Here is a 19029-nt window from a genome sequence, read left to right on the forward strand (position 1 = left end):
AAGGCTATTTTTAAAAGAGTAAGCATACCATGCCACAGAGCACTAGCGAAGTACAATTTCTATCTATCAAGGTACAGATTTTCTGGTGAAAATTGATATGAGGACAGGGTAAAAGTGGACTTCTTTTCCACTTTCATCAGAAAAGTTTTAGTTTGCTTTTTTTAAAAAAATGGAGGAATGTTATGCATGCCAACTCAATACCAATCTCCCCCCCACACACACACAGTTAAAGCTAGCCAACAGAAAGGAAAACATCAAGGGAAATAAGCAATTTATTTTTCTGCCTTTCCACCCTTCATCTTCTGGACTTTAGCTAAAACCTAACTAGTTAATGGCTTTTAAAAAGTGGCTGCGGGGACGGAAAGAATGTTCCCGAGCATAAGCAAAGAAACCTCACCCTTAGAACAATTGATCAGTGGAACGGCTTGTCTCCAGAAGTTGTGAATGCTCCAACACTGGAAGTTTTGAAGAAGAGATGGGACAACCGTTTGTCTGAAATGGTATAGGGTTTCCCTCCTGAGCGGGGAGGGGGTCGGACTAGAAGACCTCCAAGGTCCCTTCCAACTCAAGTTATTCTGACAGCAAAAGGCTGCCTTCTGCTAAACCGGAGCACGTGCAGCGCGCGATTCCTCTCCGTGCGCAGAAATCATGAATTGAGAGCTCTCCTCCTGATGTTGCTTTTCCTTCCCCGATGCATAGGCGAGCAAAAGCGGCAGAAAAAAAAAGGCAACGCAGTTCTTTTCCACTGGCAATTAGGGAGGGAAAAAGAGAAAGACGGGAAACTACCAGCTTCTGTTGTTGCCGCCGCTGCTCAGCCCCGGGAAGAGCTCTTCTGCCCGGTGTAAACCCCGCCTGCGAAGCCCAGGGATCGCTTCCTTACCTACCAGAGAGCTTCGCACGGGCCCCATCGCCCCGCAGAACGACCGACCGCCGGCCGTAGCTCGCTCGCTCCCTCCCTCCGCTTTGCTTCGCCTCTTCTCTCTTCCTCCAAGGCTCACCAAGACCCTCGTCCGCTCGGTCGGCAGAGGCGCTGCCATGGAAATCACAAGCATTCCCGGATAGGCCGATGTGTCGTCGCGCCCTATTGGCCGCCTCCGAGAGACGGACAGCAAAAGGGGGCGGGGTTCTCCCGCCTAGGTCTTCCCCCGGTTCCTTTCAAGGGGGAGCGGCGGGGAGGTGTTGGTGTCCCCCACGTGGAACCCCCAGGGAGGAAGGATGGACTGAGTCCCTGGCTTGGTCTTGCCTGCGCGACGTGCAGCGTTTCTTACGATGGGGGAAAGGAAGTACTGGTTAGCTTTGGTCTATATGGGTCAACCAGCGCCCGGTTTCTCCCCAACTTATGCTTCAGCAACAAAACCAGCGCCCAAGGAATAATGTGGGAAGCGAATGTTGGACTTTAAAGAAGTAGGTGAGAAAAAGTATTGGCGTTTCTGAACTTTGACGCTGGAGAAGTCCTGAGCCAAGGACTCTCGGTAGAGAGCCAAGAACAAAGCAATGGGTGGTTGCAGAAATCATCTCCTACTGGAGTTATCATATTTTGGTCATATGAGCAGAACTGCCTTTTGAGAAGTTTTTAATGCTGGACAATTAGAAGAAAAGAGAAGAAAAGTGATGACCTTCAACAAGGTGGATGGATTTAGTTACAGTGGCAATGAGGAGCACTTCTGGAAGACCTGAATGAGGTTAGGGACAAACAGATCATCCTGAAGAAAATATATCTAAGAAGTTGCTAAAAATAAACACTGACTTAAGAGGCACATCATCACAATGCTTGTGGAAGTCAGTGTCATAATCTCAAGGTGCTGTGGGATATGGATGGGGTATCATGGAGTAAAAAAAAAGTTAAAATGGAGGCTGCAATCTTGGCAACCAATGCTCTGCCCTTTTTTCACGTGTTCTACATGAGACACATGTTAAAGAGAGATGAGGCTTCAATTGCACAATCACAACCATCATTTTTTATTTTTTTGAGACCTCTACTTTTTGAGACCCACTTTATACTTTACCTGGGACAGATTGCAGTCTGAAGGATTCTATGTGGCAGATGGATCTAGAGGCTACTGGTGATTCTTGCTGGTAGATTCTTCAGAACCTTCTTGTACCAGCTAAGAGCCTATTTAGTCTCATTCTGCTACCCACCAGATATTTTGGCTAGCCCATAACTTCTTCCCCATTGTGATATTGCAGAGTAAACACTGGAAAATCTATTTTTTGTAGCAACAATCTCTCCTTGTGATTGGAGTGAGCCTGAAACCCTTGCCCTCATTTTCTTCCCTTGCCCCATCTGTGACAGCATGTACTCCTATCTTTTAACACTCCTTCTCAATAAAATTCATTCCACTTTGAGTCAGATGCTGAAATCCTTCTTTTGCCGGATCATAATTAACTCTTACAGAAAATGGCTCAGTTTTTATCAGCTGCTGTCTCAGAGATTACTACACTTCCCCTGGACTGCAAAAATCACAAACAAAGAATCCTAGACCAAGTCTAGGTCTAGAAGCCAAGATTGCTAAACAAAGGGTATTACACTTTGGCCGTGTCATGCAAGCTGATACGTGCTGGGAATGACCAGCAGAAAAAGGAGAAGGGGCTGCTCTAGTACCCATGGCCTTCTTTCTACCCTCTCACCTCTGCTCCCATTCTGGATATCTGTTTGGGCAGAGATTGTACATGCACAAAATATCTTAAGTTCAAGCAAGAAGATAGTTTGACATATCTACGCTTGGCAACTGATCCTGAGACGTGGCACAGCACAGAGTTCGCTCTGTGTATATATTCATAAAAACAGTTGCTGTCATATTGAGGCTAAGACAGTTACACGTATGTATATATTCATACCCACATGCAGAGCAATTCTTTTTAAATTCTCAAATGATTCCAACAAAGTTGCTATGCTTCTAGCAGCAGCTGTCTAGAAAAGAAGACTGCAACTGAGATTTTGTTTTACTTCCTGCCATGGAAATGCAATTTTCTGCCTGAGTTTCTGACCCATGCATTTGTTGACATGCTCTGCACCCAACTAGCAGGAACATAAAGGGGCGATAAAATGTATACGTATATCAGAGAGAGAAAGAACTTTCAAAGAAATTGCTTGTCATCTAATAGGCGAGGTAAACCAAAGGACACTGGGGAGTTTCCAAAATAAACACATTTTATAGATAATGTGAAAAGTAAGCAAGGGAACAAGGAGATCAAATAAATGGGCCTTTCTAGAAAATGCAGAAAAAGTTTGTGTTTCAGAAGGCAAGGAAAAGCAAGGTCTCTCAAGTTTTGACTACAGGTAGTCTTTGACTTACAACCATTCATTTAGTGACAATTCAAAGATACAAAGCACTAAAAAGACTTACATCTGGTCCTCACGTTTATGACTTACAGCATCACATGATCAAAATTTGGGTGTTTGGCAATTCTTCAGTTTGCAGCATCTGAAAGTCACGTGATTGCCATCTGCCACCTTCCCAGTCAGCTTCCAACAAGCAAAGTAAATGGGGAATGCCAGATTTACTTAATGACCATGTGATCCATTTAATAATTACAGTGATGCATTTAGGACTCTGACAAAAATGATTGTAAAATTGAATAGACTCACTTAACAACCATCTTGCTTAGCAAGGGAAATTTTGATCCCAATTGTAGTAAGTCTGCATCTGGAAATGAATAGCATATTTATCCTTCTTACTTCAGGAAACATGTAACTGATACACATCTGACTGTCATCTCACATCTCCAGCTTGATAATATTGCAGTCATATATTTTATAAGGATATAATACTTGCTGCCATCCTTCCATTTTTTTTCCTTGAAATAAGACAAATGCTACCTGTATGACAGAACTGGTTGTACACAACGGCAAGATCCCCTGTCAGGATGATTGAGCATCATTCTAGAATTGCCAGGAAGAAAAAAAGAGTTCAGACCTAAACTAGGAGTGGATCTGAGAAAACAAAGGTTACTGTATTAAGAAACATCAGAGGATAATTACTTGGTTGGAAAATATGAGTAGGAAGGCCATTTTAAAAGCATGAATAGGGAGGAGGTTGGAAAGGAGGAAAAGAAGGGAAAAATACAAACAAATGAATTAAAAAGGGATGAGATAAAGAAGAATGTAAATACTGAGGCAAGCAGAGAATGCAAGAGGTGTCTAAAGCTGGGGAATTTTGAGAGTTGAAATCTACACAGTTTAACATTGTTGAGGCTGAGAAACACTGCTTTAAAAGGTCAGGTCACAACAACAAGTCAAGGATATAAACTCACACAGCTCAGTTCAGGATCACACAGGTGCAGTTAACTGAGTTACTTTTTAATGCATTACTTATTATATTATGGAACATTAATCTGTTTGGTTAGTTTATGGTATAAGATACTGCACAAAAAAACAATTCAGTAACTGGGTTAAGTGTTGGTACAGGCTGAGATGGCATTTGGGAAGAACAGTTGTTTAAGAAGACATTAAGTGGACAAGAATTCATAGCAATGAACAGACTACCCTGTTTCTCCAACAATACGGCCTCCCCCAATAGGAAGTCCCAGCATGTTTTATAGGCATGAAATGAAATTAAGCCCCTCCCCCCAAATTAAGGCCTATATTAAAACATGCGAAATGGGGGGAATGGTGGGGGGGCTTGCCATTAGGAAGTACTTTTGTTGCACACCCGGATATGATGCTGCCTGCGTTGACCCCGATACGAAGTGCCCCACCAACGCCGAGGTCAACATCCAAGCCGTCACCGCCTGCTTGCCCGAAGATGCAAGGGGGGAATTAAGTCACCCCCGAAAAGACGGCCTAGCCATTTTTTCGGGGCTCAAAAAAAAATAAGACCCGGCCTTATTATATGAGAAACACGGTAGAATTAGAATCCATTTGGGAAAAGCAAGAGAAACTATCTACTAAGACAGATATTAAAAAAACATTAAGGGATTTTCTTTTTCTTTTTGAGTGTGGAAATGAAAAGGAGTTGATGGGAAACCTGTCCCATAAAATCCAAATACTGTATGTAGTTCTTGGTAAAGCCAAATCAGTGACTATATTCTTTCTCAAAGAGGGATGTAAATTTACATTATGTCATATCTCCATGTTTTGAGGTTTATAAGGTTTCTATCTCTACCCCTTGGAGAGGGGAATTTCTGTATTTTTATACAGGGAATATCCTGTGTGATGTTTTCAGCCACATTGATTGCAAGGAGGTATATAGCAACAGCAATAGCACTTAGACTTATATACTGCTTCCCAGTTGTTACAGCCCCTCTCTAAGCGGTTTAAGCATCACATTGCCCCCAACAATCTGGGTCTCCATTTTACCGACCTTGGAAGGATGGAAGGCTGAGTCAACCTTGAGCCGGTGAGAATTAGTTTGCAATACTGCATTCTAACCACTGCACCATCACAGCTCTATGCTTCACTCATGTATAGCTTTGATCCAGCTACTTCTGTGACTTGTGCCTCACCTATTTCCCTGAAAGAACAGGCTGAGGAAATCACTACCCATCTCTTTTCACCCCTTTTCTTGGCAAACAATATTAGGCTTCCATGTGCATTTTAGGTGGTGATTTTCTCCCATACTGTATATCCCTTGATCTTTAGTATGTGCTCCTTACTTTCCCCCTGTCCTTGGAGCTATTATATTTACCTATCTAAGATAGAAAAGCAAGTTGGTCCAATACATGACTTAAATTGAATACTTCAATTCTTTTGAAGTCCTTCCTGGCATTCCTTGTGTAAAATGGAACCAGATCTCCACTAAAATTTTAAGTAGGCATGGCATCGCCATAAAGAGGCAAAGGGGAAAAGTAGTAACTTTTTGTCTGTTTCAAGTCATGGCTGAACATGTTTATGCCCTCTCATAGTATAAATGTTGGCTCCTTGTACTGCTAATGTTTTAAGTCTCTATTCCTATAGCTCTCCTTGTTTTCCAGATTCCCTAGTGAAAGGAAATATCTCTCTGAAAAAGCTGTTAATATGTATATGATGACATCCTTAAGGCACTATAATTATAATGTAATTTTATATGATTATCTGATTCTTGCTTCCACATTCCATCTACTTTTAACATTAAATCTTATTATTATACAGTAGATCATCATGTGCACTTTGAAGAAAACAAGCCCAGGTGTTCTCAACTTGTTAATTTAGACCAGGGTTAGGCTGATCTTTGCTGAGACCTGAAGATCTAACCATCAAAGACATGTGCAAAAATGTGCTTAGAATTGCTGTACCTACCGAGGAATTAGTTTTCAGATGAGAAACAACTGAGTTCATAGCCTTTTCCACACAAAATTCTACTCTTAGTACCCCAATAGGTTTTTTTTAAAAAATCATCCTTGTTGAAGTGAAAAAAGCCTTTGAATGTTGCTATTGATTAACAGCATTTGTCTATGCAATAAATTTCACAGAAGATTACTGTATACACATTTGTACTGTATTTGAGTCTCAGAAATATTCCAAACCGAATAGTGGTGTTGGTGGCATTCCTTGTTTAATCATCACAATTAGGACCTGGAACCTGGTTGCTAAGCAAACTGGGTCAATAAGTGAAACAGCAATTGTGCTTCTGATTTTACTTCAGCGTACCTTGGCTTTCCAGACCTGTGAAGATTGTAAATGCATGGACTGGAAGCAAAATAGCTTTTACATCACTGTCATAACTGCAAATGGTCACTGTATGAAAGCTGCTCAACAAGGACTACAGTACCTGTATTTTGTTCCCTGAACCAGAACATAAAATGAAATTCTGTGCATGGCTAATCAGCATGCCGAAAAACAGCATGCACAGATGCTGTTAAATTATGCATCCCTTCTGACCTGTCTTCTGGTTTTGCATGCTAAGCTAAAGCTAGGTTGAGGGGTTTGTGATTCAGCCTATTGTAAGAAACCCATCGACAGGTAATGCTTTACTTACGACCAGAGGTGGTATTCAGCAGGTTCTGACCAGTTCTGGAGAACTAGTTGGTAGCAGAAAATTTGAGTAGTTCAGAGAACCAGCAAACACCACCTCTGACTGGCCCCGCTTCCATCTATTCTCTGCCTCCCGAGTCCCAGCTGATTGGCTGGGTCTTCTTTTGTTGCCTTGCACAGGAGAACAGAGCTGGAAAGCAGGTTATGGGGGTGGGGAGGGAATGGGGATTTTGCAGTATCCTTCCCCTGCCACACCCACCAAGCCACGCCATGCCCACAGAACCGGTAGTAAAAAATGTTGAATCCCACCATTTATGACCCCCAATTGAGCTCAAAATTTCTGTTGTTAAGTGAGACATTTTTAAGTGAGTTTTGCCCCATTTTATGACATTTCTTGCCACAGTTGTTAAGTGAATCATTGCAGTTGATAAGTTAGTAACATGGTTGTTAAATGAATCTGCCTACCCCATTGACTTGGCGTCAGAAGTTTGCAAAAAATGATGACCCCAGGACACTGCAACTATCATAAATATCAACCAGTTGCCATGCATCTGAATTTTGATCATTTGACCATGGGGATGATGAAGTGGTCATAAATGAGAAAAACTGTTATAAGTCACTTTTTTTCCGTGCTGTTGTAACTTTGAATGGTCACTGTTGTAAGTCAAGTACTGTCTTAGCAAGTTGTCTGAACCAGACCATCATATTAAATTACAGATAGCTGCATATTTTATTACAGTCATAGACCAACTCAGAAACACAAATAAAATGAAGTCTGAGATAGGAAGGAAAAATCATGGTCAAGATATGAAATATATTATATAAATGGTAAAATAAAACTCAGCCATGTTAATAAAGTCACATTAATCAAAAAGTCGCAACTATGTTCTATTAATATGGGTATTACTTCTGTGTCTGTAAACCACCTTGATAATTTTTAAATAAATTTCATGTTTCTTTCTATACATTTTTTTCACTTCTTAGGTTGCTGACATGGTGGTGGGGAATAAATTAGAAATAAAAAGCATGGGCAGAAAAAAAAAGCATGGATAGCTGAAATGGTATAGGGCAGGGGTCGCCAACCTTTTGGACCTCAGGGACCATCAAATTCTTAATTTTAAATCCCACGGACCAGAGACCCTGGGAAAATCCCCAAAAAAGTCTGCAGGAAAATTCCCCACCCTGTTTTCCTACCAATTGATCATTCTTTATTTGGGATCACAGGATACCATCTCCAGCTCCGTTCTCAGGGGGAGAGAGAGAGAGAGAGAGAGAAACTTTTGGCTTCATGCAAGGAAAACAGCAGAAGCAGCAGAAGTCTTTCTTTCTCTCCCCCAAACTCCACTAGAAATGAGCCTCTGTGAGACTTGTTGCGCCGGCGCAGCCTCTTGGAGCAGGATGCCTTGCAGGGTCCCAAAGACTCATTTCTGGCAGAGTTTGGGGGAGAGAAAGAAAGACTTTTGCTGCTTTCCTTGCATGCAGCCAAAAGCAGAAGAGGAAAGAAGAGGAAAGAAGCAAGCCAGTGGCCAAGCCAGGCGTGTGGGGCGAGTGGAGCAAGTTCCCCCCTCTGCCCTTTCCCCCCTCCCCTCACTACCTCATGTTGTTCGCAATACAAACGATGCAAATCTTCTGTTCCTGCAGGCCATGTGGGTGGCGCAGCCTTGTGTTCCTGCACAGCCTGGATTTAGAAGATGCTTTGGGGGGTGACATTTCTCTGCGGACCACCAAAATTTTCTCATGGACCACCAGTGGTCCCCAGCCCATTGGTGGGCAACCACAGGTATAGGGTCTCCTGGTTGAGCAGGGGGCTGGATTAGAAGACCCCCAAGGTCCCTTCCAGCTCTATTCGATTCTAAGCTCAACAGTAATCAGCCCACCCATAAAATGAGGGAGAAGAATTCTCAAGAGGCCCAAATGATAACTACTGTATAAGAAGAAAATTACAATACAAAGTGCCTGTTTCCCCTGAAAAATAATGCTGATAGTAAGGGTTTTACATAGCTTAACAATGTCAAAATTGGCAGTGCAGTCTGAATCTGAGCAATGAGTCAGAGGCTGAACGTATTTGCTGAGATTTCTCTTAATCCCCAGAACAAGTAGTTCACATCCTCCAGGCAAAGAAAGGCAAGGGGAGAGCCAAATATTCTTTGAAAAAGAGATGCCTAATGCTCAATGCACAAGCATCTTAATTTTCACTTCATCTCAGTGGGTTCGTCTCAATTACTTCAAAAGACTGGGGTATCTTGTTCCCTCAACACCCACAATTAAAAAAAAAAAGGATTGACAAAAGCACATGTATAGAATGATTTCCACAAACCTTTGCCATTTGCTCAGAGAGAGGGGGAGAGAAAGAGAGAGAGAGATAGGAGTGGTGCTATGGCCTAGAGGGGGAGCTCTCATCTCACAATCAGAGAAAAACCTCGTATAGTATCTGGACAGTTGGGTATTAAGGGATGAGGCAAATAGATCTACCTAAGGGGAACCAAAAATCCGGGAGATCCGGTGAAAAAGGGAAGGATGCAATTGCCATTCTGCATGGTCAATGATCGTCCTGCTGAGCAAATCTGCCTGTGTATTATCAGACCCAAAATTTGCTCAGCCCTGATGTTTAGCCCATGTAACCAGAGATTCCGCCTCTATCATAAGGCAGGGGTCCCCAACCACTGGGCCCCGGACCAGTACCGGTCCGTGGAACATTTTCTACCGGGCCACCGGTTTGCTGGGCGCCGCCATTTTGTTTCGATGAGAAAGTGCTTCCGGGTGAGCTTTTCCGGTTGGAAAGCGGCGTTTGGGTCCTGAAGGAATCCTCACGCCTTAGTTTCATCGAAGGGGGGGCAGCTTCGAACAAAACTAAGGCGTGAGGATTCTTTCAGCACCCAAGGCAAGGCGAGCTGAGCGACCGTCCCGAAGCCGTCCCGAAGCCCATCGACAAAGGTACAAAGGAGGAGTTGAAGGTGGCGAGGAGAAGCGGGGGACGGCTGGCTGGCCGGTTGCTCGGCTCGCCTTGCCTTGTCATGTGTGCTGATGCCGGTACCAGGCCGCGGATCAATTTGTGATGCCGGTACCGGGCCGTGGCATAAAAAAGGTTGGGGGCCACTGTCATAAGGGACCACCTTGCCTGTTGATGTGAGCCTTAGTGGCCACATTGTCTGTTATGTCCAAGACATTGGACCCCGCCACCTGCCCAAGGAATTTCCTCAAGGCCAAATGAACCGCTCTGACCTCCAGCCAGTTAATGCTGTGAGCCTGTTCCTGGTGAGAGCACAACCCCTGGACCCATAGAGAACCTAGATGGGCCCCCAACCAGATAGGGAAGCATCTGTAGTAAGAATCAGACAGGATTCCAGCTTGAAAGACTGAACTCTAGACATGGCCTTGGACAGCACCAATGAAAGGAAATTAATACTTGGCTAGGCAGCTTAACTTTCCTCGGTGAGTGACTGGACCCTGCTTTCTGAAACGGAAGCAGAAACCACTGAAGGGCTCTGGCGTGAAACCTGGCCCAGGGAACAATTCCAATACAAGAGATCATCTTGCCCAACAATTGAGAAAGAAGGTCCAACGGGACTGAACTTTTGGTCTGAACATGCCTAATCATCCCTTGAAGGCCAGACAGCTGCTCTTGGGATAGGAATACCTGACACACCCCAGTGTCAATAATGGCCCCCAAATGAAGGAGGCGTCTCATGAGGGAGAAATAACTCTTTTTCTGGTTGATGGAAAACCCCAGCTTCTGCAGCACTGAAATGGTAGTCTGCAGATCCTGTTGAGCACTCTGAAAAGAAGGACATTATTAATATGTCATCCAGATAAGAAGTACCAGAACGGTGTGCAGGCGCACTGCCAAAGCGGCAAGAATTTTGGTAAACACCAGGGGGGCAGAAGATAACCCCAAGGGAAGAGCCCTGTATTGGAAATGTTTACCCTGATAACAGAACCGAAGAAATCTCCTGTGGGAGGAACAAATAGGAACATGTAAATATGCTTCCGTCAAGTCTATTGATGTGAGGAAGTCCCCCTGCCGAACACTCTCCAGAATGGAAAAAAGAGTATGCATTTTGAAATGCCTGTAAACTACATATTTATTTAGTCTTTTCAAATCGAGAATGGTCCTCCACCCTCCCGAGGCCTTAGGGATTACAAAAATTCTGGAGTAGAATCCCAACCCCTGCTGATCAAGGGGAATCTCCTGAATGGCGTCTAGTTCCAGCAAGTGCTGGATGGCTGACTCCATCAAACTCCGCCTCCCAGCATCTCTAGATACTGGGCAGGAAATAAAGAACCTCGGAGGAGTAGAGTAGAACTCGAGTAAAAGACCCGATCTAATGGTAGATCGAACCTAGGCGGCTGAAGTAATACCCTCCTATTGATCAGCAAACCACGCTAAACAACCACCAAGGGGAACGGAGATAGCACTAGCGCTGGCAACGGAACGGGTGACTTCCTTCTCCTCAAAAGGGCCATTTAGAGGCAAACTGCTGCCTGCCCTTGCCTGAGCGATCAGGAGGTGGATCTTGATGCTGATAAACAGGTCTTGACTGATGATGGAACCCGGAAGAAGACTCTCCTCTGGGCTGAGGACGCTTGAAATAGGGCGCGGCCCGATGTTCCACCCACTTCAGAAGGGAAGGCAGGATTTTCCTTTTGTCCTTGGTCTCAATCAAAAGGGGATCAAGGACTTCCCTGAAAAGCTTCTCCCTTTGGACTGGGGCAGACACTAATTTCCACTTGCGTCTGCCATCCACCTGCCAGTTGTGAAGCCAGCACATTCGCCTGGCTGCTACGGAGGCAGCAATAGCTTTTGAGGCAAAACTGGCGATTTGAAGGGTGGCATCAGCAGTAAACTCTGCTGCCGCCATGATTTTGTTAATGTCCTGGTGGGCCCGGACATCCGATGGAGGAATTCTTTGTCACAGTTGCTTCAGCCATTTTATCGAGGTCCTCGTGAAGAAGGAAGCCGCTGAGGAAGCCTTGACAGCCCAAGCAGCAGCTAGATGGGATCTCTGCAGCGACTGTTCCACTTTCTTTTCTTCTGCCTTGAGGACTTCCTCTGGATCTGAGGGGGCAGATGAGGATGAGGCCAAAGCTGCGATCGGAGCATCCACTGTAGGGACCTGAAGTGTCTTGGTAAGCTCAGGTCCCACATTGAAGAACCTGCGATCAGCGGCCAAAGGATTAGGCCCTGTGGCAGGGGCTTCGAACTGCTTCTTAATTACCTTTAGAAACAGCTTGGGCGAGGAAACCACCTCCTTCCTGGCTTCTGGTTGGGCAAACAGCACATCTGACTCCTCAGGAGGAAGAATGGGAGTGGCCACATCATCCACGTTCTTTAAATTGGCGGTGTTTTGAACCTTGAATAACAAGGGACTAAAGAGAACATATTTAAAACAACCAGAAAAAACAGGAAATTCCTGTGAAGGACCTTCATCCGCAGACATATCGGATTCAGGTCGATCAGGGTCCCCCACCAATGCAGGAGCCACTGATTCTGCAGAAGCCAGGCCTTCAGCCAATGCAGACACAGGTCCTTGGCTAAAAGAACCACATCCTGACAACAACCACGTCTGCACCCTGGATCTTCTCTCTGAAAGATCAGAGGCAGCCGAAGAGTGAAAGGTTGCTCTCTGTAAACCCTCTGATATGCCCTTCCTGATCGCCCTGTCTATCAGGAGTTGAAGATTCATTGGGACATCAGTCTCAAAAGGGTCCATAGGCTGGGATGTTGATGCAGTAGAAGTGAATGGGAGTTCCACCCCCTGATCACTACATCCATGTGCCTGCCAAGGTGCTGCATCTCCCCAAAGATCCTCAGCATGACTGTCGCCTTCAGAATAGATTGGAGATGCGCCTCGTCTGGATACATTAGGGGACCAAGTTTGGAACTCAGGTCTGGAAGAAGGTCCCGCTTCTTCCAAATCTATTTCATTGAGTGCAGCAGGAGAAGAAGGGTGTGCTGAAGTTGCCCGAGCAGAGGCCTGATGCACTTTGGCAATGTGCTTCTCGATGGCTAGATGGTGCCTGGAAGCACCTTTTTCCTCTGCCTTTGAGGCCTTCTTCACAGGTTGTTTCCCCTTGGTGGAAGCAGCTGGAGCCACCTTTTGAGGCTTGGCTGCTTTAGAAGCTCTGGTCTCCCTTAGGACTTCAGACATCGTGATCAGCAAGGCCAATCTGTGGCAGGAGAACACACAAAGGGTTTTATGAGATTTTCTTCAGGGGAAAACTCTATCCCCACACCAACCACCACTTTCTTCTGCCCAAACACACTTCAGTAGAAAGATTTCTCTTCCTACTGGGACTCAAACCCTCCTGGGTCAGTTAGGGCAATATGAATAGACCAGACCCTGCCGGGGACCCAAGGGTCCTGGTCTACCTCAGAATAGGAAAACCAATCCCTACCGGGAAATCAATAGATTTTTAGCGCCTACCCTTCGATGTAGTCCACCGCTGTCACAGCAACTGATGATGAACAAAGGCGCAGGAGTGGTGGGAAGATGAAGAAGATGAAGAAGCCAGTTCAAAATGGCCACTGAATCTTCAAAATGGCCACCTGTGTGTCCAAAATGGCCACTGGCCACAAGGAGTCTTCAAAATGGCCACCTATCACAAGGCTTCTATCTTCATCCAGGGAGCATCAGTGCTCTCCCTGGATTCTTAAAGACTTTCAGCAGGCTGAGGAAGGTGAAGAATAAAGCAGCCACCGGCTATGTGGCTGCCTGCTTCACTGCAGGGGGAAAGCTTCCAGCCCTGCAGCAATAAGAGAAGCGTGGCCAACGCCCATGCTCTCAACAAAAAAATGGCCATCCGGCCAAGCAAACTCCTTATCTTGCCGCGATTGGTGAAAAAGCGGCTTCACGGCTCCTGGAACAGCCGTGGAAGCCTCCTCTCTTCAAAAACGACCCTCCGGTCGTTGGAAGGGCAATATTCGCCCGGGAGGGCTGAAAACGGCCTCCATGGCCTCTTCAGGCAGCTCCAGATCCCCGGAGCAGTCTTCAGCTGTTTGGCAGCTCCAATCACCAGCTGAGAAGCAGAGCGCCAATTTTGAAAGTAAAAGACAAATGGAGGCTTTTTTTCCCTTAAAGGGAAATCCACACTAAAAGGTTGCCTTTGGAATTGAAAAACTCCAAAGACAGGAGAGGTAAAACCCACGCCCTTAGCTGCTAAGGACTGAGCATAAACTGGGGAGGAGTCACCTGGAGTGAGTGGAGTTAGGCTAATAAGCCTTTTGCACAGACTCAGTCCTAAGCAGCCAAGGAAGAGAACTGCCCATCTTGACCTGTCGATGCCTTACAAGGGAAAATGGTTGAATTCAGTTTCCTTCTTATGCAAAATAACTACAGTATATTTGATTGTTCTCTAGCTCATTCTTGTTCACTTTCTTCTAGGATAAATGACTGAGTGATCACAACATTCCAACCTTATTAAATGAAGTTGATATTAAACCAATGACAAAAATAAATAGAATGTCATGCCCCTGGTGGAGACTGACTCTGAGGAAGAGGAGGAACAGCCAACAGGGAGTTGGAGTGTGGCTCCAGGAGTGGAGGAGGAGGCTGGGGAAGGGCAGAGGCCAGCTGAGCAATCAGAGGAGGATCCAGGCCCATCCCCTATCCATCCCAGGTCACGCAGGGAGGAGAGGATCAGGGAAAAGCGAGGTCTACTCAGGAGATTACCATGATCCTCCTCGTGGCTTGCAGCTGGGAGCTATGTATATAAGTTTGTAACTGCGTCGTCAGAATTGCTGGAGTCAAAGTTTGGGGAAAATGTCCAGGAAAAAATAATGAGAAACAAGGCGTTACTTTGCAATAAAATGGAGGAGGCCAATAAATGTAGTACATAAATAAATAAATATTCCCAAGAAACCTTTGAAAGAGGTTTATCTTTGCTGGTGTTCTTCCCATGGACTCTCCTCAGTTATCTTCCTGGAATGTATGATTAATTATCTTGGCTTGCTTTGGAACTCTCATCAATGCGGTTTGTTTTGGTTTTCTTTTTGCCACATTATTTACTTTTGTGACTTTAAACTGTGCCTAATAAAACAGTGAAGTTAAGTTGAAGGCCTTACCGGACTTTAATGTATGTTTTGGGTTTTGGGTTATTTTGAGACACTACGGGTCATCACACAGAATGATTGTTGATGAATGTTCAACATGTTCAACATTTATATGTCGCATATAGATTGTTTTTGTTGTGCATTGATTTGTGAGATACCTTCCACATTTGTGTGAGAAGCCATTCTGAAGTCCCAAGGCTATATAACCCACTCAGAAATTTGGGGAAAATGTCCAGGAAAAAATAATGAGAAACAAGGCGTTACTTTGCAATAAAATGGAGGAGGCCAATAAATGTAATACATAAATAAATAAATATTCCCAAGAAAATAACTTTTACATAGGCATAGCCATAACTGAGCTCAATTTAAGATTTTTTTTTCACGTTTAGCTGATCCCACTCTGCAGAGAAATCACTGTGTAGTTACAATATAAGGCAATAATTTAAAAGTAGTTTTCAAATGTTACTTTTTAACAATGGACATCTTAACTTTGGAATTGCTAGGAATTTCCTAGGAGTCATCTTAAGAATTTTTGCAAGCTTTTTAATTCGTGTTTTTATTTCAGCTATGAGATTTCTTTAAAAAGTTTATTAAATTTCAAAAAATAAAAGCCTAAAATAGAAAATTAGAAGAAGACAAAAGGTGGGAGAGGGGAACAAGAGGGAATGTTTAAAAAGTGACAAGAAAACAAAGAATAGCAAGATAAATGTTAAACTTCCAATTTTTTCAACATATAGTTATAAAATAAAATATACACTTGTTTTATTTTAAGAAAAGAAAAAAGTATAAAACTAAATATATAAAGATATACATACAAAAACAATCAAGTAACAGTAACAGTATATATCATATCTTAATTTGATAAAATATATAACCCATAAATGCAGATTATTAGCTCTAAAATATACATATTGTTAGATATGTCTATAATTTAAAAAAATCTATAATTGAAAATTCTCTGCTTTCAGACTAGACAAATACATATCTTCATAATCAAAAGATATCAAATCCCAAAATCAGAATTTCATTTTTCTCTTTATTGAGTAAAAATTCCAAAAGTGGTTTCTATGTAGATCAATTGTGACGTTTCTGTGAATATAATATTTTCAAAAATTATCTGTATATTCTCACGGATAAGCCTATTCATAAATAAACTGACCCTCAAAATTTTTATACATTTTAATCTTCATAACTGGTTTATCTGCACATGGCACATTTCTTCATGGCATTTTCATTAAAAAATTTGAGGATTGGTTTGTCTGTGCATGGGCTTATCCATGAATATATATGAGTATATCATGTACTACGCTATGCTCTGGAAGCTTTGAATAACTTTTTGCCCCAAATAAATATCAAATGGTGTAATAAAATATTGACTTGGCAGTAGTTTCAATGAATACGATGACAAATTTCTAAGTAAACATCCATGAGGCTTAGCAGTTAATCACTTCCAAGTACTTAAACTTAACATTTGGTATCCTAGATGTATAAAAAATATAATTATTAGGTTTAATTGACAAGAACTTGCCACAATTAAATGGTATTATAACATTGAAAAGCATTCAAGTACATCCAAAAAACTTATTATTGGTTTATAAAATATGAACAAAGAGAAAGAAAAGAAACCAAATAGGAGATTAATCATCTAACAGAGATTATTGCTAACAGAGTCAAATGGTTTTTCAAACGTTTGTAGGGAGGGAACATAAATGCCATCCCTAAAGATATAAAGAATTTTGTCAATTTGAACTGAGTTATACCAGTGTTAAAGCCAGGGGTGGGATTCAAAAATTTTAACAACCGGTTCTGTGGGCGTGGCTTAGGTGGTGGGCGTGGCTTGGTGGTCATGTGACTGGGTGGACATGGCTTGGTGGTCATGTTGTCTGGGTGTGGCCAACTCAATATCACTCACATCGAGGCATGCATCTCTTTGCCTGGCCTCTCATGACTGTGGGGATGCTGCAACAGTCATAATTGTGAAAAATGGTCATATGTCACTTTTTTCAGTGCCATTGTAACTTTAAATGGTCACTCCACACAAGCAAAGTACCAGCAAAGGAGGGGAAAAAAGCTCCAGAGAAGTTCCTGAGACAGGAAGTCTAGTCCTGCCAAGAATGTAATAAGGGTTAACAGAGAGGCAATTTCTGTAAGCAACACCAGAATGTTTCCTTCCTGCCTTCCTTACAGGATTAGGCCAGTAATTTCTTCTAACAACCGGTTCTCCGAACTGCTTAGAATGTTAACAACTGGTTCCAGCGAATAGGTGCAAACTGGTAGAATCCCACCCCTGGTTAAAGTCATTAGTCATGAGAATGGATGTCTATTCGATAGAGGTGGGCTTTTTTTGTAGGGAAAAATCTGTTTGAAATATAAGGCTTTCAGCCAAGAATCTGATAAACAATTGAGTCGGTTCACAGATGATGTTAAATGTGTATGGCTTTAAAAGAGAAGCAATATGGTATAGTGGTCATTATACTGGAAAAATTCATCTTTAGCCATGGAAACTCAGAATGAGTTTAGGCCAATCACTATTTCAAGCCCAGCCTATTTCACAAATACTACCGGTAATTATATCAGCAGGATTTTTGTACAGTACTTTACTTGCTTATATTCCAACTTTCTTTCAGGAGCTCAAGGTAATGTATACTTCCTTCTTCAATTTTTCCCAACAAGCTCATGAACTAGAAGTAGTAATAATTCAGTGAGGGTATCAATCTAATTTATAAATGCATATGTTATTGACTTAACCTTAACCTTATTGACTTAACCTTAACCTTATTGACTTAACCTTAACCTTAACTGAATTGGTAAAGTATCTTAGAAGCCACAATGGCAAAAAAAAAAAAAAAATCAGGAGCCCACAAAACAGCTTTTCTAACAAGCAGATTTGTATTAAAAGGTATAACCTTTTATGAGCTGCAGTCTAAGTATACAGATGGTCTTTGACTTACACTCATTCATTTAGCAATTGTTTGAAATTATAGTGGCACTGAAAAATGTGATTTACAACCAGTCTTCTTACTTACATCCTTTGCAGCATCCTCCTGGTCATGTGATCAAAATTTGGGCACTTGGCCAATATGTATTTATGATGGTTGGAATGTAGCCAGGATCCCGTGATTGCCATTTGTGATCTTCCCAGTTGGTTTTTAACAAGCAAAGTCAATAGGGAAAATGGATTCACTTAACTGCATGATTTGCTTAACAATCAATTGCAGTGATTCACTTATCAATCATGGCAAAAATCATAAAACTGAACTCAACTCACTTAACAATCACCTTGCTTTGCAATGGAAATTCTGCTCCCAGTTGTGGTCATAAGCCAAGAACTACCGGTATCTCTTAATAAAAACTATTATCAGGCTTTTGTTTTGGGAGGGTCACCATAGATTTACAAGTGTGCAAGGAGCAGAGCTTCAAACCAGAGGTTCTGACCAATTCTGGAGAACCGGTAGCAGAAATTTTGAGTACTTCAGAGAACCGGCAAATATCTCCTCTGACTGGAGATTTTACAGTATCCTTCATCTGCCATGCCCACCAAGCCACTCCCACAGAACCGGTAGTAAAAAAATTTGAATCCCACCACTGCTTCAAACATAGTCTTGGCTGTCCTCTTTTGACTTTTTAAACAACCTCCCCCCCACCAATAAATCAGGATTTACAATGTTTTCCTTTGTCTTGACTTAAATGGTCAACCACACCACTTATTTCTGGCTATTGTGGTCAGAGGTGGACTCAAGGGTTTCATGTATTCTCCCACTAACACTTAGCAAGATTTATCAATCAAGTCATTGTGCGTGTGTTGTTTGAATCTGCCCAATTTAAATTAACAAACCCTGAAGTCTCTGTGGATTTGAAACCCTGACCTGGTGATTTCCGGACACTCTTCTCCATATGCACATTTCTAAGCTAACAGAACAGGAAGCAAGAATGGAACTCCTTATGAACAAATCTCTTCATCTTCTGGGACATCTGCCAAAGAGCAAATAGGAGTTTTGAACAAGGATTATTAGTTATTTTAGAAACTTGCTTGCCTGCAGCTGTAATCATTCACCACCCAGTTTTCTGTTAAGGAGTATTCAGCACC

General features: G+C 42.8%; 1 protein-coding gene across 4 annotated transcripts in view; it reads right to left on the minus strand.

The window, feature by feature from the left end:
* TPST1 (tyrosylprotein sulfotransferase 1) overlaps window positions 1-1078 on the minus strand; it is a 38094-nt gene extending 37016 nt beyond the window's left edge. For 2 of the 4 annotated variants that reach the window (XM_026671704.2, XM_087958339.1), the window contains exon 1: window positions 885-1078. The gene's annotated coding sequence lies outside the window, so the exon portion shown is untranslated. Of the gene's footprint in view, window positions 1-880 lie in introns of all 4 variants that reach the window. The other 2 variants (XM_087958347.1, XM_026671706.2) reach the window with 2 other exon arrangements.
* Between the last annotated feature and the right edge of the window lie 17951 nt (window positions 1079-19029).

The sequence above is a fragment of the Notechis scutatus genome, chromosome 1 (assembly GCF_049901735.1).
Source record: "Notechis scutatus isolate UNSWTSFEM ecotype Mainland chromosome 1, rNotScu1.2, whole genome shotgun sequence".
Lineage (NCBI taxonomy): Eukaryota > Metazoa > Chordata > Lepidosauria > Squamata > Elapidae > Notechis > Notechis scutatus.